A 17,882-nucleotide genomic window follows, 5' to 3' on the forward strand; every position below is an offset into this window, starting at 1 on the left:
GTGCAGGTCAGCTCATTTTTCTCAGCTAAGCTGGGCTCAGGATGTACTTGACTCAGAGTTGTAGGTCAGCTCTATGTCTGCTGTGTGTCGTATGCTTAGACCAGCAGCTGACTGAAACATGTTCTTAGAATAAAAGTCAGGAGAACAAGACCAATAGTGCAAGCATATTTCAAGCCTCTGCTCACGTCTTCGTTAACGTCCCCTTGGGCAAATCTCATCATGTTGCCAAATCCTGCGTCTCAAGAGTGGGAAGGGATAATCTGCTATCATGAAGTCATAGCAAATGCATAGAAGGATAATGCCTTGTTTTCATTCACTGATAAAATGGTAACACTCAATAAACCACTGCCATAAACAAGTCTTACCACATATACCTACCTAGTGGAATCTACACTGCACTCTTTGCCCGTCTTTTACCCAAGATGGATTTTCTATGCTCCTCCACAAGCCAAACCTCCATGTGTGCACCATGTTCTGCCACCTCTCCCTCTGTTCAAGGACATTGCTCCAGTCATCCTACCACTGCTTTCCTGTGTCATTAGATCTTAACTCTCTCTACTGGGTCATTCCCATGTGGAATCAAATGTGCTCTCTTTTTTTTTAATGCTTATTTATTCATTTTTGAGAGAGAGAGAGAGAGAGAGAGAGAGAGAGAGAAATTGAGTGGGGAGGGGCAGAGATAGATGGAGAGAATCCCAAGCAGGCTCCGCAGTCTCAGTGCAAAGCCCAGTGCAGAGCTCAATCCCGCAAAATGTGAGATCATGACCTGAGCCAAAATCCAAAGTCAGACACTTAACCTAAGCCACCCAGGCGCCCCTTAAATATACTCTTTTAAGGAAAAAAAATTCTTCTTTGATCTAACTTTCTCCACCAAGTACTACTCTTTGCTCCCTTTTATCTTTCAAAAAAGTTGTCTTTAAAATTGTTTTCAATTGTCCTCCTACCAATCTCTCTTATATCTATTTTCATCAGAATATTGTCCCAACCACTCCACCTAAAACTTACCTTGTCAATGTCCCCAATAACCACAATTATGTTTAAAAAATTTTTTTAACGTTTTATTTATTTTTGAGAGAGACAGAGTGCGAGTGGGGAGGGGCAGAGAGAGAGGGAGACACAGAATCCGAAACAGGCTCCAGGCTCTGAGCTGTCAGCACAGAGCCAGACACGGGGCTCGAACCCACGAACTGTGAGATCATGACCTGAGCCGAAGTCAGATGCTTAACCGATGGAGCCACCCAGGTGCCCCACAATTACGTTTTAAATTGATGTTCCATTATCAACTTTCATCTAATTTGTCCTAAAAGAAAATTAGACATAATTGATAATTATTTTTTCTTGATAAACTTTTAAAATTTGATTTCCACAATTTAACATTCTCTTGGCTTTACTTCTACCTAACTGCTTGCTTCTTCCCTCTCTGTTTGCTATATAACTCCCTCTTGCATGCAACCTCTTAATGGTCTAAGCCCTTCGTTCCACTTTCTTCTCTATTTTCTCTTTTTTTGTGATCTCAACTCTCATATTTTTAATACCATCTATATGAAAGCATTCTCAATTTTACATTTCTTATGTGGAGCTCTTTCCCAAACTTCAAACTAGTATATGGGAAGAATTTAATGTATCTTTTTTGGATAGAAAGCATTGTATTTACAAGTGATACATGGAAACTTAGCAGGCATATTGTAACCTTGGGGTGAGCTAGACTGCATACTGAAAGTGACAGAGAAAAAACATGAAAAGAACTTAAGACCTTTGAGGCAAGGCTGGTTATAAGCAACCTGGGACTGATCTTCCTTGGGACTTCTTGTTATGCAATATGGGTAGTCTTTTGTGTGGTTTGGAGCAAATGAGTCATAGTTCAGTGTTGCTCAGATAAAACTATCCTAAATTATGCATAACTTTAAGTCAGGGCTCTGCAAACTGTGGCCATTGACCACATCCAGCAACACTCATTCATTCACTTTTTATCTATGGCTCCTTTTACACTACAATGACTGAGTGAGTAGCTGTGACAGAGACCATATGATCAGCAAAATTGAAAATGTCCACTTTCTGACCTTTTATAGAAAAAGTTTATCAACACTTTCTCTTGGACATGGATAGATCTAAAATGTATTAAAATGGAAATATGTATTTAAGTCACTAAGTGTGTTGTTTTATCTATTAAATTTAGCCATAGTGTAGCTACTACCTGATTATAATTTCCACCCAATATTCTGGTCTCAAGTGGTCTAATTGTAGAATACTACCATGCTCTGCAGTAAGTAATTTGATTAATGAATTGATTTCATATCCTTTATTAAATTCCATATTTGTCTGTAGGGCCCATGTAATGAGCTGTGTCCAAAGACCCTCCTATCAGCATGAGTACTGATTGTGAATTTAACAGTAAAGGCAGGAAGGCAGGAAGATGAAAGGCTATTAATTATAAGTAAATGAAGAGTGTTAGGTTTTCCTGCTGGGGATCAGGTACTACAAACTTTAGTGATTATAATGGCCATTCCTAAATTGTAAGGGAAAAGGCTGAACATAGTAGAACTCATATGTGTGGTTCTGATGGCTGAGAGGAAGAATGATTAAGGATCAATAATAATGTGACTAAAATGTGTGTGTGTGTGCATGTGTATATATATGTATTTGTGTGTGTGAGCATATCATATAGGTATATGTCTGTGTCTTCCAGGCATATATCCAAACATATAGAAGAGGGACTGAAAGAATATCCCCAAATGTGTGTAGCATTGTATGTCTGGGTGGGTGAGATTTGGGAGTCTTTCTTAGTTGTTTTTTTTTTTTTTTTCAATCTATACTTGTATTTTCTGTAATGTAAATTGCTTTGTAATGTGTAAAAGTAGAATTTATTTAAATGAAAACTCAGGATCTACACATATACTTAGTGGGTTATTAATTCTCCAAAGGTGCAAATAGATAGGTACAGTAGATTGTATCTTCAAAAATGGCTGGCCCAGTATCACTCAACTCACATTCTTCTTACCATATAACTTTGACAGTCTTCCATAAGAAGATAATATCTGTGTTGCCTTCTATTGAAGGGGTAGAATTTGTGATTATGGCACAACTAAAGCTATGTGTCTTATCAGGGTAAGCCATTAACGTCATCACAACTTCCCCTTGGTTCTTTGGGGGCACTCTTAAAATTTGGCCAGCGTAGTTGGAGAAATCCTTGGGTGCCTTGTAGAGATGCCCACATGAAGAGAAGACAACAGCTTGAACTATTATATCTGCCATGTGAGTGAGCCATTTTGAAAATGGATCTCTCAGCCCCCGATGTGCTACCCACTTAATGCTACAGAAATGAACTATCCTCATTGAGATCAGCCCAAATTGCAGACTTATGAGCAGATAAATTATTATTGTTATTTAAAACACTTGGTTTTTGGATATATAGCAATAGATTAGTTTGTTATATAGAATGGATAATCAGAACAGTCACATAATATGATAATTAATAGCTTAGACATTGGAGTAAACCAGACATCAATCCTGGCTCTACCATTTACTATGGTGACCTTGGGCAAGTTTCTTCACTACTCTGGTTCTCAGGTTTCTCATCTACAAAATGGGCATGATAATGATATTTCTCTCCTAAGTTTGTAGTGAACATAAGCAAATCACATAAATTACAGAGTGATGATTCAATCAATTATAATTGCTGTTTTGTTATTGCTGCTCTTGCCAGTGTCCTGTAAAACACATAGAACCTGGATAGTAGGACATTTATGCATTTGTCTATAATAACTCTAATTCCCACTGTTAACCTACTCAGAAGGCTGGTCTCTAGAAATATCCTGCCTCAGAAATGTGCTTTATCAACTCTCAAAATTGGCTAAGCAATTGTTCTGGAAGGTCTCTTGAAACTCAGAGTCCTTGCTTCTGCATATTTTCCTAGTTGTATAAGAAGAAGAAGAGAGTGATAACTCTCAAAGGAGAAGATGATTAAAGTTGAGAAATAATGAATCTACAAGTGACTGTGGATCAGTGACCAAACAGAAAAGCTCCTAATGTAGGGATTTAAGAACCTGCATTGTAGTGTTTCTTCTCCCCCCACTCCTTAATAGTATAATTCCCTATCCCCACACTTCCCATGGACACACAAACACATAAACAGCTTACATCAAGACACTGTGATTAACATGGCCAATTTAAACACAGGTAATTTGAATCACTCCACAAGCTGACACTCATACTGGATGCTAGGTTCTTTTGTGAAAGAAACTGCAAGGTTTATCTGGTTGTAGAATAACAAGAGATATGATTTATGTTTTACAGCTTCCATAGCGGATTTCAGTGATTTTTGTGAAGGCAAAATGCCGTACTGCCATTTGAACAAAGCCATTGCCAAGGCCTCCTGGAAAATGCAAAGGAAGTAACCAAAAAGGCTCTTATTTTGAATGAACTTGTGGAAATTTTATATGTAAAAATAGTATCAAAATTATAAAACATATCACAGTGGGTGTGTTAGAAACTGCTGGTAGTGTCCCTCCCCTTACCACACTTCTATAATATTTCATATGTTGTGAGAACTACACACACACACACACACACACACACACTCTTATATATTAGAAGTTTATTTTGTTCTTGTTGTTATATTTAAGAATTTTTCAAAATAATCTCAGATTTCTTGAATCTATCTGGAACATTATCTAAAACAGGTACTAGGTGGTGAGTTCAATAGAAATAGATTTGGCTGAACCATATAAAATTGCCACTGTTGTGGTATAAGTAGCCAAACATCAATAATTTCATAGTGTTCAACTACTGCATAACAATGTGGTTGGGGATAGAAATAAAGTGGGGAAGGGCCATGCCTTAGTTCTTAAATAATGAAGAAAATCCAGATAGACTATTGGTGGGGTAGTCCTAGGGACCAACACACCCTATTTGCAGAAAGACTATTCAGAATGAAACACATCAATTGCCCCTCACCTGGTGTTCTCAATGACAGAGCCAAAAATTAACCATCCTTACTAAGCAAAGATGTCCATATTCCAAGAAAGAAGATGATAACATACTTATCAGTAGCTGCTTAAATTCCTTTTATTAATTCTGATCCACTTGTGATCAATCTCTGGGTACTTGATAGAATAGTGTCAAGTCACTGAGCTCATGTTCTTCACAAATAGTATTTGTACTCCCTTGACATTCAGTTTATTAAAGAAGGCTCAGTAGAGCAGAACAGAGTCACCGGACCCAAGTGCAGACGAGAGGCCCACGGAAGAGGGTAGGAAGGGCGGCGAGGCGGTGCGCGCTCCACGGACTGGCGGGAGGGAGCCGGGGCGGAGGGGCGGCTCGCCGGCCAAGCAGAGCCCCCGAGTCCGGCTTGCAAAAGCGGAGGGGCCTGACGGACTGTGTTCCGACAGCAAGCGCGACTTAGCGTCTGGGAGGTCATAAGTTAACAGCTCTGCTCAGAAAGCGGGAAGGCTGGAGGACAAAGGGAGGGTGAGCTGCGGAGCCCCCGGACGACAGAGCTCAGTTTGGCGGGGAACAAAGGCGCTCTCCAGCGCCATCTCCCCCGCCCATCCCCCAGCCAAAATCCCAAAGGGAACCGGCTCCGGCCAGGGAAATTGCTCGCTCCGCGCGAACACCCAACTCTGTGCTTCTGCGGAGCCAAACCTCCGGCAGCGATCTGACTCCCTCCGGCTGCACAGGGCCCCTCCTGAAGTGGATCACCTAAGGAGAAGCGAGCTAAGCCTGCCCCCCCTGCCGCCGTGCACCTTGCCTTCCCACCCCAGCTAATACGCCAGATCCCCAGCATCACAAGCCTGGCAGTGTGCAAGTAGCCCAGACGGGCCACGCCACCCCACAGTGAATCCCGCCCCTAGGAGAGGGGAAGAGAAGGCACACACCAGTCTGACTGTGGCCCCAGCGGTGGGCTGGGGGCAGACATCAGGTCGGACTGCGGCCCCGCCCACCAACTCCAGTTATACACCACAGCACAGGGGAAGTGCCCTGCAGGCCCTCACCACACCAGGGACTATCCAAAATGACCAAGCGGAAGAATTCCCCCCAGAAGAATCTCCAGGAAATAACAACAGCTAATGAGCTGATCAAAAAGGATTTAAATAATATAACAGAAAGTGAATTTAGAATAATAGTCATAAAATTAATCGCTGGGCTGGAAAACAGCATACAGGACAGCAGAGAATCTCTTGCTACAGACATCAGGGGACTAATGAACAGGCACGAGGAGCTGAAAAACGCTTTAAAGGAAATGGAAAACAAAATGCAAACCACCACAGCTCGGATGGAAGAGGCAGAGGAGAGAATAGGTGAACTAGAAGATAAAGTTATGGAAAAAGAGGAAGCTGAGAAAAAGAGAGATAAAAAAATCCAGGAGTATGAGGGGAAAATTAGAGAACTAAGTGATACACTAAAAAGAAATAATTTACGCATAATTGGTATCCCAGAGGAGGAAGAGAGAGGGAAAGGTGCTGAAGGGGTACTTGAAGAAATCATAGCTGAGAACTTCCCTGAACTGGGGAAGGAAAAAGGCATTGAAATCCAAGAGGCACAGAGAACTCCCTTCAGACGTAACTTGAATCGATCTTCTGCACGACATATCATAGTGAAACTGGCAAAATACAAGGATAAAGAGAAAATTCTGAAAGCAGCAAGGGGTAAACGTGCCCTCACATATAAAGGGAGACCTATAAGACTCGTGACTGATCTCTCTTTTGAAACTTGGCAGGCCAGAAAGAATTGGCACGAGATTTTCAGGGTGCTAGACAGCAAAAATATGCAGCCAAGAATCCTTTATCCAGCAAGTCTGTCATTTAGAATAGAAGGAGAGATAAAGGTCTTCCCAAACAAACAAAAACTGAAGGAATTTGTCACCACTAAACCAGCCCTACAAGAGATCCTAAGGGGGACCCTGTGAGACAAAGTACCAGAGACATCACTACAAGCATAAAACATACAGACATCACAATGACTCTAAACCCGTATCTTTCTATAATAACACTGAATGTAAATGGATTAAATGCGCCAACCAAAAGACATAGGGTATCAGAATGGATAAAAAAACAAGACCCATCTATTTGCTGTCTACAAGAGACTCATTTTAGACCTGAGGACACCTTTAGATTCAGAGTGAGGGGATGGAGAACTATTTATCATGCTACTGGAAGCCAGAAGAAAGCTGGAGTAGCCATACTTCTATCAGACAAACTAGACTTTAAATTAAAGGCTGTAACAAGAGATGAAGAAGGACATTATATAATAGTTACAGGGTCTATCCATCAGGAAGAGCTAACAATTATAAATGTCTATGCGCCGAATACCGGAGCCCCCAAATATATAAAACAATTACTCATAAACAGAAGCAACCTTATTGATAAGAATGTGGTAATTGCTGGGGACTTTAACACCCCACTTACAGAAATGGATAGATCATCTAGACACACGGTCAATAAAGAAACAAGGGCCCTGAATGAGACACTGGATCAGATGGACTTGACAGATATATTTAGAACTCTGCATCCCAAAGCAACAGAATATACTTTCTTCTCGAGTGCACATGGAACATTCTCCAAGATAGATCATATACTGGGTCACAAATCAGCCCTTCATAAGTTTACAAGAATTGAAATTATACCATGCATACTTTCAGACCACAATGCTATGAAGCTTGAAGTCAACCACAGGAAAAAGTCTGGAAAACCTCCAAAAGCATGGAGGTTAAAGAACACCCTACTCACGAATGAGTGGGTCAACCAGGCAATTAGAGAAGAAATCAAAAAATATATGGAAACAAACGAAAATGAAAATACAACAATCCAAACGCTTTGGGACGCAGCGAAGGCAGTCCTGAGAGGAAAATACATCGCAATCCAGGCCTATCTCAAGAAACAAGAAAAATCCCAAATACAAAATCTAACAGCACACCTAAAGGAAATAGAAGCAGAACAGCAAAGGCAGCCTAAACCCAGCAGAAGAAGAGAAATAATAAAGATCAGAGCAGAAATAAACAATATAGAATCTAAAAAAACTGTAGAGCAGATCAACGAAACCAAGAGTTGGTTTTTTGAAAAAATAAACAAAATTGACAAACCTCTAGCCAGGCTTCTCAAAAAGAAAAGGGAGATGACCCAAATAGATAAAATCATGAATGAAAATGGAATTATTACAACCAATCCCTCAGAGATACAAACAATTATCAGGGAATACTATGAAAAATTATATGCCAACAAATTGGACAACCTGGAAGAAATGGACAAATTCCTGAACACCCACACTCTTCCAAAACTCAATCAGGAGGAAATAGAAAGCTTGAACAGACCCATAACCAGCGAAGAAATTGAATCGGTTATCAAAAATCTCCCAACAAATAAGAGTCCAGGACCAGATGGCTTCCCAGGGGAGTTCTACCAGACGTTTAAAGCAGAGATAATACCTATCCTTCTCAAGCTATTCCAAGAAATAGAAAGGGAAGGAAAACTTCCAGACTCATTCTATGAAGCCAGTATTACTTTGATTCCTAAACCAGACAGAGACCCAGTAAAAAAAGAGAACTACAGGCCAATATCCCTGATGAATATGGATGCCAAAATTCTCAATAAGATACTAGCAAATCGAATTCAACAGCATATAAAAAGAATTATTCACCATGATCAAGTGGGATTCATTCCTGGGATGCAGGGCTGGTTCAACATTCGCAAATCAATCAACGTGATACATCACATTAACAAAAAAAAAGAGAAGAACCATATGATCCTGTCAATCGATGCAGAAAAGGCCTTTGATAAAATCCAGCACCCTTTCTTAATAAAAACCCTTGAGAAAGTCGGGATAGAAGGAACATACTTAAAGATCATAAAAGCCATTTATGAAAAGCCCACAGCTAACATCATCCTCAACGGGGAAAAACTGAGAGCTTTTTCCCTGAGATCAGGAACACGACAGGGATGCCCACTCTCACCGTTGTTATTTAACATAGTGCTGGAAGTTCTAGCATCAGCAATCAGACAACAAAAGGAAATCAAAGGCATCAAAATTGGCAAAGATGAAGTCAAGCTTTCGCTTTTTGCAGATGACATGATATTATACATGGAAAATCCGATAGACTCCACCAAAAGTCTGCTAGAACTGATACATGAATTCAGCAAAGTTGCAGGATACAAAATCAATGTACAGAAATCAGTTGCATTCTTATACACTAACAATGAAGCAACAGAAAGACAAATAAAGAAACTGATCCCATTCACAATTGCACCAAAAAGCATAAAATACCTAGGAATAAATCTAACCAAAGATGTAAAGGATCTGTATGCTGAAAACTATAGAAAGCTTATGAAGGTAATTGAAGAAGATTTAAAGAAATGGAAAGACATTCCCTGCTCATGGATTGGAAAAATAAATATTGTCAAAATGTCAATACTACCCAAAGCTATCTACACATTCAATGCAATCCCAATCAAAATTGCACCAGCATTCTTCTCGAAACTAGAACAAGCAATCCTAAAATTCATATGGAACCACAAAAGGCCCCGAATAGCCAAAGGAATTTTGAAGAAGAAGACCAAAGCAGGAGGCATCACAATCCCAGACTTCAGCCTCTACTACAAAGCTGTCATCATCAAGACAGCATGGTATTGGCACAAAAACAGACACACAGACCAATGGAATAGAATAGAAACCCCAGAACTAGACCCACAAACATATGGCCAACTCATCTTTGACAAAGCAGGAAAGAACATCCAATGGAAAAAAGACAGCCTCTTTAACAAATGGTGCTGGGAGAACTGGACAGCAACATGCAGAAGGTTGAAACTAGACCACTTTCTCACACCATTTACAAAAATAAACTCAAAATGGATAAAGGACCTAAATGTGAGACAGGAAACCATCAGAACCTTAGAGGAGAAAGCAGGAAAAGACCTCTCTGACCTCAGCCGTAGCAATCTCTTACTCGACACATCCCCAAAGGCAAGGGAATTAAAAGCAAAAGTGAATTACTGGGACCTTATGAAGATAAAAAGCTTCTGCACAGCAAAGGAAACAACCAACAAAACTAAAAGACAACCAACGGAATGGGAAAAGATATTTGCAAATGACATATGGGACAAAGGGCTAGTATCTAAAATCTATAAAGAGCTCACCAAACTCCACACCCGAAAAACAAATAACCCAGTGAAGAAATGGGCAGAAAACATGAATAGACACTTCTCTAAAGAAGACATCCAGATGGCCAACAGGCACATGAAAAGATGTTCAGCGTCGCTCCTTATCAGGGAAATACAAATCAAAACCACACTCAGGTATCACCTCACGCCAGTCAGAGTGGCCAAAATGAACAAATCAGGAGACTATAGATGCTGGAGAGGATGTGGAGAAACGGGAACCCTCTTGCACTGTTGGTGGGAATGCAAATTGGTGCAGCCGCTCTGGAAAACAGTGTGGAGGTTCCTCAGAAAATTAAAAATAGACCTACCCTATGACCCAGCAATAGCACTGCTAGGAATCTACCCAAGGGATACAGGAGTTCTGATGCATAGGGGCACTTGTACCCCAATGTTCATAGCAGCACTCTCAACAATAGCCAAATTATGGAAAGAGCCTAAATGTCCATCAACTGATGAATGGATAAAGAAATTGTGGTTTATATACACAATGGAATACTACGTGGCAATGAGAAAAAATGAAATATGGCCTTTTGTAGCAACGTGGATGGAACTGGAGAGTGTGATGCTAAGTGAAATAAGCCATACAGAGAAAGACAGATACCATATGGTTTCACTCTTATGTGGATCCTGAGAAACTCAACAGGAACCCATGGGGGAGGGGAAGGGAGAAAAAAAAAAAAAGACGTTAGAGTGGGAGAGAGCCAAAGCATAAGAGACTGTTAAAAACTGAGAACAAACTGAGGGTTGATGGGGGGTGGGAGGGAGGGGCGGGTGGGTGATGGGTAGTGAGGAGGGCACCTTTTGGGATGAGCACTGGGTGTTGTATGGAAACCAATTTGTCAATAAACTTCATAAAAAAAAAAAAAAAAAAAAGAAGGCTCAGTATAGTCTGTTGCCTTATTCCAATCAAGTTATCCACCACAATTTCCATGGTATAAAATGTGCTCAAGCACAATGTAAGGCTAATCACCAAGTAACCAAATGAACAACAGAATCACAGAAAGAGAATGTATTGCATTAATCCCATTTACATTACCAGGTCTGACAGTGGTAGGCAATAAGGGAATCTTACAGAACAAAGAAGAATACTATGTTGGTTATGCTGCCATGTGGTTTGGAGTCACATTTCAGTAAGTGATTTGGAGTCAGGAGAAACTCTGTATGTATGTATTTATATTTTACTTCTTCCGTATAGTATATCACCATTTTGAAAACAAATGAGCAATAGAATATTTTATTTTTTTAATGTTTATTTACTTTCGAGAGAGAGAGACAGACAGACAGAACATGAGCAAGGGAGGGGCAGAGACAGAGAGGGATACCCCGAATCGGAGGCAGGCTCCAGGCTCTGATCTGTCATCACAGAGCCTGATGTGGGGCTCAAACTCAGAAACCATGAGATCATGACCCGAGCCAAAGTCGGACACTTAAACCCACTGAGCGACCCAGGTGCCCCAGCAATAGAATATTTTAAAACCTCATTTAAGATGGATCTAATCATGAATCTCCACATGTTTTGATTTTTAGCTTTACCAATAACAGCCAATCTTGGATTATAGAATGGACAAGGCACATTTATTTTTCTGAGTGTTTTTGTAAGATATATGATGCAGTTGTTCAGAAGATCAATTTTTTTTCCCAAAAACCTTCTCTGAATTTATGATATTGAGAAGTCCCCCGAGTGTGTATATTCCTGTTCATCTCAAAGTAAGCAAAAAAAAAAAAGAGTTTGTTTTAAGCTAGATGCATGGAAGCTGTGATGGGGAAGATGAAAAATAAGATAAGCAGTGCCATCTGAGCTTCCTTACCTTAGTAATGAATGTTATAATAGTTTGCTTTTAAACAGGGTTCTACGACTGCATAAGTGATGTCAAATTAGAAAGTAGTTACATTGGGGATGCCTGGGTGGCTCAGGCAATTAAGCATCTGACCAGCTCAGGTCATGATCTCATGGTTCATGGATTCGAGCCCCACATCAGGCTCTGTGCTGACAGCTCAGAACCTGGAGCCTGCTTCGGATTCTGTCTCCCTCTCTCTCTGCCCCTTCCGTGCTTATACTCTGTCTTTCTCTCTCAAAAATAAAAATAAACACTAAAAAATATTTTTAAAAAGATAGTAGTTACATTTATTCAGATAAACAGTGACTTTTTTCTTCAAAGTAAGTTTATGCCCAGTGTGGGGCTTGAACTTATGACCCCAAGATCAAAAGTCACATGCTGTACTCACTGAGCCAGCCCCCTCTGATGCACAGTAACTTAAAAACAATTAACCACAGTAAATTTACTAATGATTTTCAGAGGTTATTTTAAGTAGTCCATAAATTTGAAGATATAAAAATCAACATAAAATCATGTATACTCTGGGAAAATATGTTAAACCATCCTTGTTTCTACGGATAAATTCCACTTGTCCATTTTGTATGATTCTTTCAATGTTCTCTTAAATTTAGTTTGCTAGTATTTTGTTGAGAATTTTTGCACCTATATTCATCAGGGATACTGGCCTGTAGTTTTATTCTCTAATAGGATCTTTATCTGGCTTTAGTATCAGGGTATTCCAGCCTCATAAAATGAGTTTATGAGTTTTCCTTCCTCTTCAATTTTTGGGAAAGTTGGAGCAGAATTGGCCTTCTTTCTTCTTTAAATGTTTGACAGAATTCACCCATGAAGTCATCTGTTTCTCAACTTTTTTTTGGTGAGTGGTTTTTGATTATTGAGTCAATCTCCTCGTTATTGGTCTGGTCAGATTCTTTATTTCTTCATGATTCTGTCTTAGTAAGTTGTATGTTTCTAGGAATTCATCCATTTCTTCCAGGTTGTCTGTGTATACTTGTTTAGTCCTCTCCCCCTGCCCCTCCCCTCCTTTGTTTTCCGTTGTATCAATGGTATCTATTATATCAGGCTCCTTCCTAGCAGTTACATAGCTGCAGAGGCCTGGGCTGGCTGCCAGGAAGGGTCCTGGTCTCTGAGTGGGGTAGCAGGAGGGACTGAGCCGCTAGTAACAGCAAAGATAAATACTTGTGGTGCAAAAACTGGTGAAATTTGCAGGCAAATTAGTTTCTTCACTGATGAAAGCTGCTGGGAATTTTGCAGTGCCCCTCACTGGGAACAGAGTTAACTCCCACTGTGTGGCTGGTACTTGTAGTAGCCCCTGTTTATCTTTTTTCTTCCTAGCCTATTCTATACATCTGAGGTTTTTTTGTCCTCTGGGTGGGGTGAAATTGAAGCAGGTCCTTTGTGTGGTGCTCTGAAAGGGTGGAGAACCTCAGATGCTCACCCTCCTTTTGCGGGTGAGAACAACTCTTTCTAGTTGGACAGTTCCCTTCAGCACTGAGCAATGTTAGTTTTTTGGGGTTGAGATAATGTAGGCAAGTGAACCTGTTTTTCTTTCCCTTTTTATGCACTTACTCTCAAGCTTTTGTTCTCCTATGTTGCTGAAGTTCTTAAGTGGACTACAAAGCTCTTCTAGAACTGTTTTTGTTCATAGATTGCTGTCTAATGAGTGATCATTGTGGGGGGATGGAGGCTGGGGTCTCCTATTCCACCATTTTGGTGACATTAGAGTTTCATTTATTTTATTCATTGATTCATTTAAAGATACTTAGTGAATGTAACATATGTTTATGGCAATGTAATAAAATGAAGCTTCAGTCTAGGAATTATTTGAGTTTAAGGTCCTTGCCCTTGAATAATATAAAGAAAAAGTAAAAGGAAACATACAAGAGTCTGGAGGTATAAAAAGAATAAAAGAGGAGGAAGATAGTAAGGGAAAGGAGAGAAGAGGAGGAAAAGAGGGCAGAAATGTCCCTTGCTATTTGGAAAAATGGTTTGTGTCAGAAGACAGACATGATCTCCAAGGCCATTTCTGTGCTCACTACACATGCAGTCCTTGGCCTCCTTTCCCTTATCTGGGTAATGGGTATAATATTCACTTCTTTCTTAAGTGGATTTAATGAGATCATCACTATGAAGTGTCTCGCATAAAATCAATACTCAGTACATGATAGTTGTCATCTAGTTCAATGTATCTTAGGAGTTAACTGTCTTCAGACATTTTGTATCCAAAATCCTTGATGATACTGTAGGTGGGGGAATCAATACCTAGATAATCAAGTCTGAGGACATTAAAATAAAGTGAATTCACTATTATAAGATCAAAATAAATATCCACATTACAGAGATAGAATAATAACCTCCAAAAGAGTAAGAATCAATGTAAATAAGACAGAATCTACTAAAGGAATCAAAAGAAAAACAAATATCCAGGAAAGTGAACACCAAGTAAAGTAAGGAAGACTCGAATACTAAGGGTCTGAAAATTTATCCTTCCTTCCATTCTGTATTGGTTAAACTCTCATTCCATTAGAAATCTGAGTCCTATTTTGATTACCTTTGTTTAAAAGGATGAAATGAAACTTGAAAAGCTTTAAGAATGAATGATAGCAATGGAAATAAAACCTTATAAAGAAATGATAGAAACAATTTACATCATTTGATTTAGCAAATAGCATTTTGGGATATGATATAAATAGTACTCAAGGTAATCAGCTTTATATTTAGTTTCTGAATATTGAAGTTTGTCTTTTCCAAGTTCATAAAAAACAGAAATAAAAAAGAGGAAGAAAAGAAGGGGGAAGAAAGTGTAGCAGGATTCTAGCACACAGAGTCATGACACTGAGACTTTTCTTTCCAGGAAGCAACTTTATTCCTACTGGCATGCTCAGTTGGGTTCTTACCCAAAGAACTGAGCCCCGAACGCCACATGGCATAGTTTTTTTAATATATTTTTTACTTCTTTGTCTCCCATATATGGTAACACACAAACATGCAATCTGATTAAGTGGGTTTATGTTACGAAGTCCTGAGGGATGTTGTCACATACACATATAGCCAGGTTGCCTTGAAGTTTCTTTTCTTTTTTTCTTTCCTTAAGGAGGGGGCCCTGCCACAAAAGGTCAAATTAAAGCAAGAATTTCAGTTAAAATTAAGAAGGAACCACAAGGCCCTCATGGGTGGCTCAGTCAGTTAAATGTCCAACTTTTTGATTTTGGCTCAGGTCGATGATCTCACTGTCATGAGACTGAGCCCCATGTGGGGCTCTGCGCTGAATGTCGAGTTGGCTTGTGATTCTCTCTCTCTCTCTCTCTCTCTTCCCCTCTCCTCGTACTCTCTCTCAAAACTAAAAAAAAATAATAGTAAACTTTAAAAAGTAACAAAAACAACAACAGCTAAGAAAGAACCAGATGTGTAATCAAACATGGGAGGAAATGGCCTCAGGGTATTTGTTTGGGATTTATAACTTTTGTAGCCTTTAGCATGTTTACAAAGAAACTACTATTTGTCTTAGACTATTGATATAAATGCTTTTAAAAGGTGGGAAAAGCTGTAATAATGAATCTCTTATTTTGTGCTTAATAATTTAATAAATCACCTAATCATCTCAAATTCACTAATCATAGAAGAAGCAAGTAATTGTATAAAGAGTTGTGTGGTTTAGTAACTATGAACTAGTGTAGATATTGATATCCTAATTAACGTGATTATATGTAACTGCCAGACAGTGATAATAGCCACTATTTTTTGAGCACCTATCCTGTCAAAGATTATGGTAAGCCCTTTAATGCACGTTTTTAATTCACTTCTCACAAAAACTTTGAGTCAGCCTGTATTAATATCACCATTTTACAAGCATAAAAGAGTTTTAAAGAAGAGCACAGAGACAATAAATATGAGAGCTGGGATATAGATGCAAGTCTAAGCCCAGAGCCAAGGTCTTAGCATTAAATCATGTTGCTTCAGCCTAAATGAGAGGTACTGGCTTTGACATCCCTTCGAGTCCAAGACTGGTATCCGAGAACACTGGCCATTTGCAACATTGAACAGAGACTAGTATAACTTTTTACTTCTCTTAAAATGACCACGCCCTTTCCTCAGGAATCTAGTGCTCTGAGATGACAGACTTGGAAATAATTGAGGATCTGATTTATTTATTTTCACCCATCTATCTTGTTATGGTGCTCTTTGGGGCTTACAAATTCATTGGAATGCAACAACAAATAGAATAGTCTCTGGCTTAAGTACTCTTCAAAACAAAACAATGTGTCTGCTAGCTAAGCTTCAACATTCTCAAATTCAGTTACCAACATGTGGTTAAGATGAAATTTTTCTAGGGGCGCCTGGGTGGCGCAGTCGGTTAAGCGTCCGACTTCAGCCAGGTCACGATCTCGCGGTCTGTGAGTTCGAGCCCCGCGTCGGGCTCTGGGCTGATGGCTCGGAGCCTGGAACCTGTTTCCGATGCTGTGTCTCCCTCTCTCTCTGCCCCTCCCCCGTTCATGCTCTGTTTCTCTCTGTCCCCCAAAAAATAAATAAAAAACGTTGAAAAAAAAATTAAAAAAAAAAAAGATGAAATTTTTCTACAAAAAAAAAAAAAAAGAGAGAACATATTCCTGTACTTGTAGAGAGAAAAAAGAGAAAAGTCATTGTATATATTATCAAGTTTGAGAAGCAGCATATGTTTTTAATCTTAGGATAGAGGGGAATTTGTGTGTGTGCGTGTGAGTGTGAGATCTCTTTATTTTTAAAATTTTTTTGTGTTTCTTTTTTTTTTCCCTTTCCAACTTTTTATTTAATTTCCAGTTAGTTAACATACAGTGTAATATTAGTTTCAGGTGTACAATTTAGTGTGTATACTTCCATACAGCACTCTGTGCTCATCACAACAAATGCCCTCCTTAATCCCTGTCACCTATTTAACCCATCCCCCCATGCACCTCCCTTCTGATAACCCTCAGTTTGTTTTCTATAGTTAAGAGTCTGTTTTTTGGTTTGCCTCTCTTTTCTCCCCCATATTCATTTGTTTTGTTTCTTAAATTCCACATATGAGTGAAATCATATGAATGAATTTCTTTCACTGAATTATTTCGCTTAGCATAATATCCTCTAGTTCCATCCACATTGTTGCAAATGGCAAGATTTCATTCTTTTTCATCTCCAAGTAGTATTCCATTGTATCTATCTATCTATCTATCTATCTACCACATCTTCTTTATTCATTCATCAGTCGACGGACATTTGGGCTCTTTCCATAGTTTGGCTGTTATAGATAATGCTGCTATAAACATTGGGGTGCATGGGGCACCTGGGTGGCTCAGTCACTTAAGCTCCGGACTTTGACTCAGGTCATGATCTCATAGTTCATGGGTTCAAGCCCCACGTCTGGCTCTGTGCTGACAGCTCAGAGCCTGGAGCCTGCTTCAGATTCTATGTCTTCCTCTCTTTTTCTGCCCCTCTCCTGCTCACACTCTGTCTCTGTCTCTCAAAAAAAAAAAAAAATTAAAAATTAAAAAAAGAAGCATTGGGGTGCATGTACCCCTTGGAATCTGTATTTTTGTATCCTTTGGCCAAATACCTAGTAGCGCAATTGCTGTATCTAGGGTAGTTCTAGTTTTAATTTTTGAGGAAACTCCATATTGTTTTTCAGAGAGGTGCTGCAGTTTTCATTGAGGAGAGTTATTTTTTTTAATTGAATTATTAAACCTTATTCAGAATCACCAAGTCTAAATATGAACTTGTCAGATCTATAGGATATTCTCATCTGAAATCCCTGGCCTAATTCACTTATCAAAATGGTTCACAGTTCCATGCTGAATGCTTTAATCTAATTTTTTTCATGGCAACATTTTCATATTTTGAGCATATTTTCATATGTGATGATGAACTGTGAACAGAAAATGGA

Source organism: Lynx rufus, unplaced genomic scaffold, assembly GCF_022079265.1.
Source record: "Lynx rufus isolate CCGP_SWC_20201006 ecotype Redwood Valley unplaced genomic scaffold, mLynRuf1.p SCAF_9, whole genome shotgun sequence".
In the NCBI taxonomy this organism is placed as follows: domain Eukaryota; kingdom Metazoa; phylum Chordata; class Mammalia; order Carnivora; family Felidae; genus Lynx; species Lynx rufus.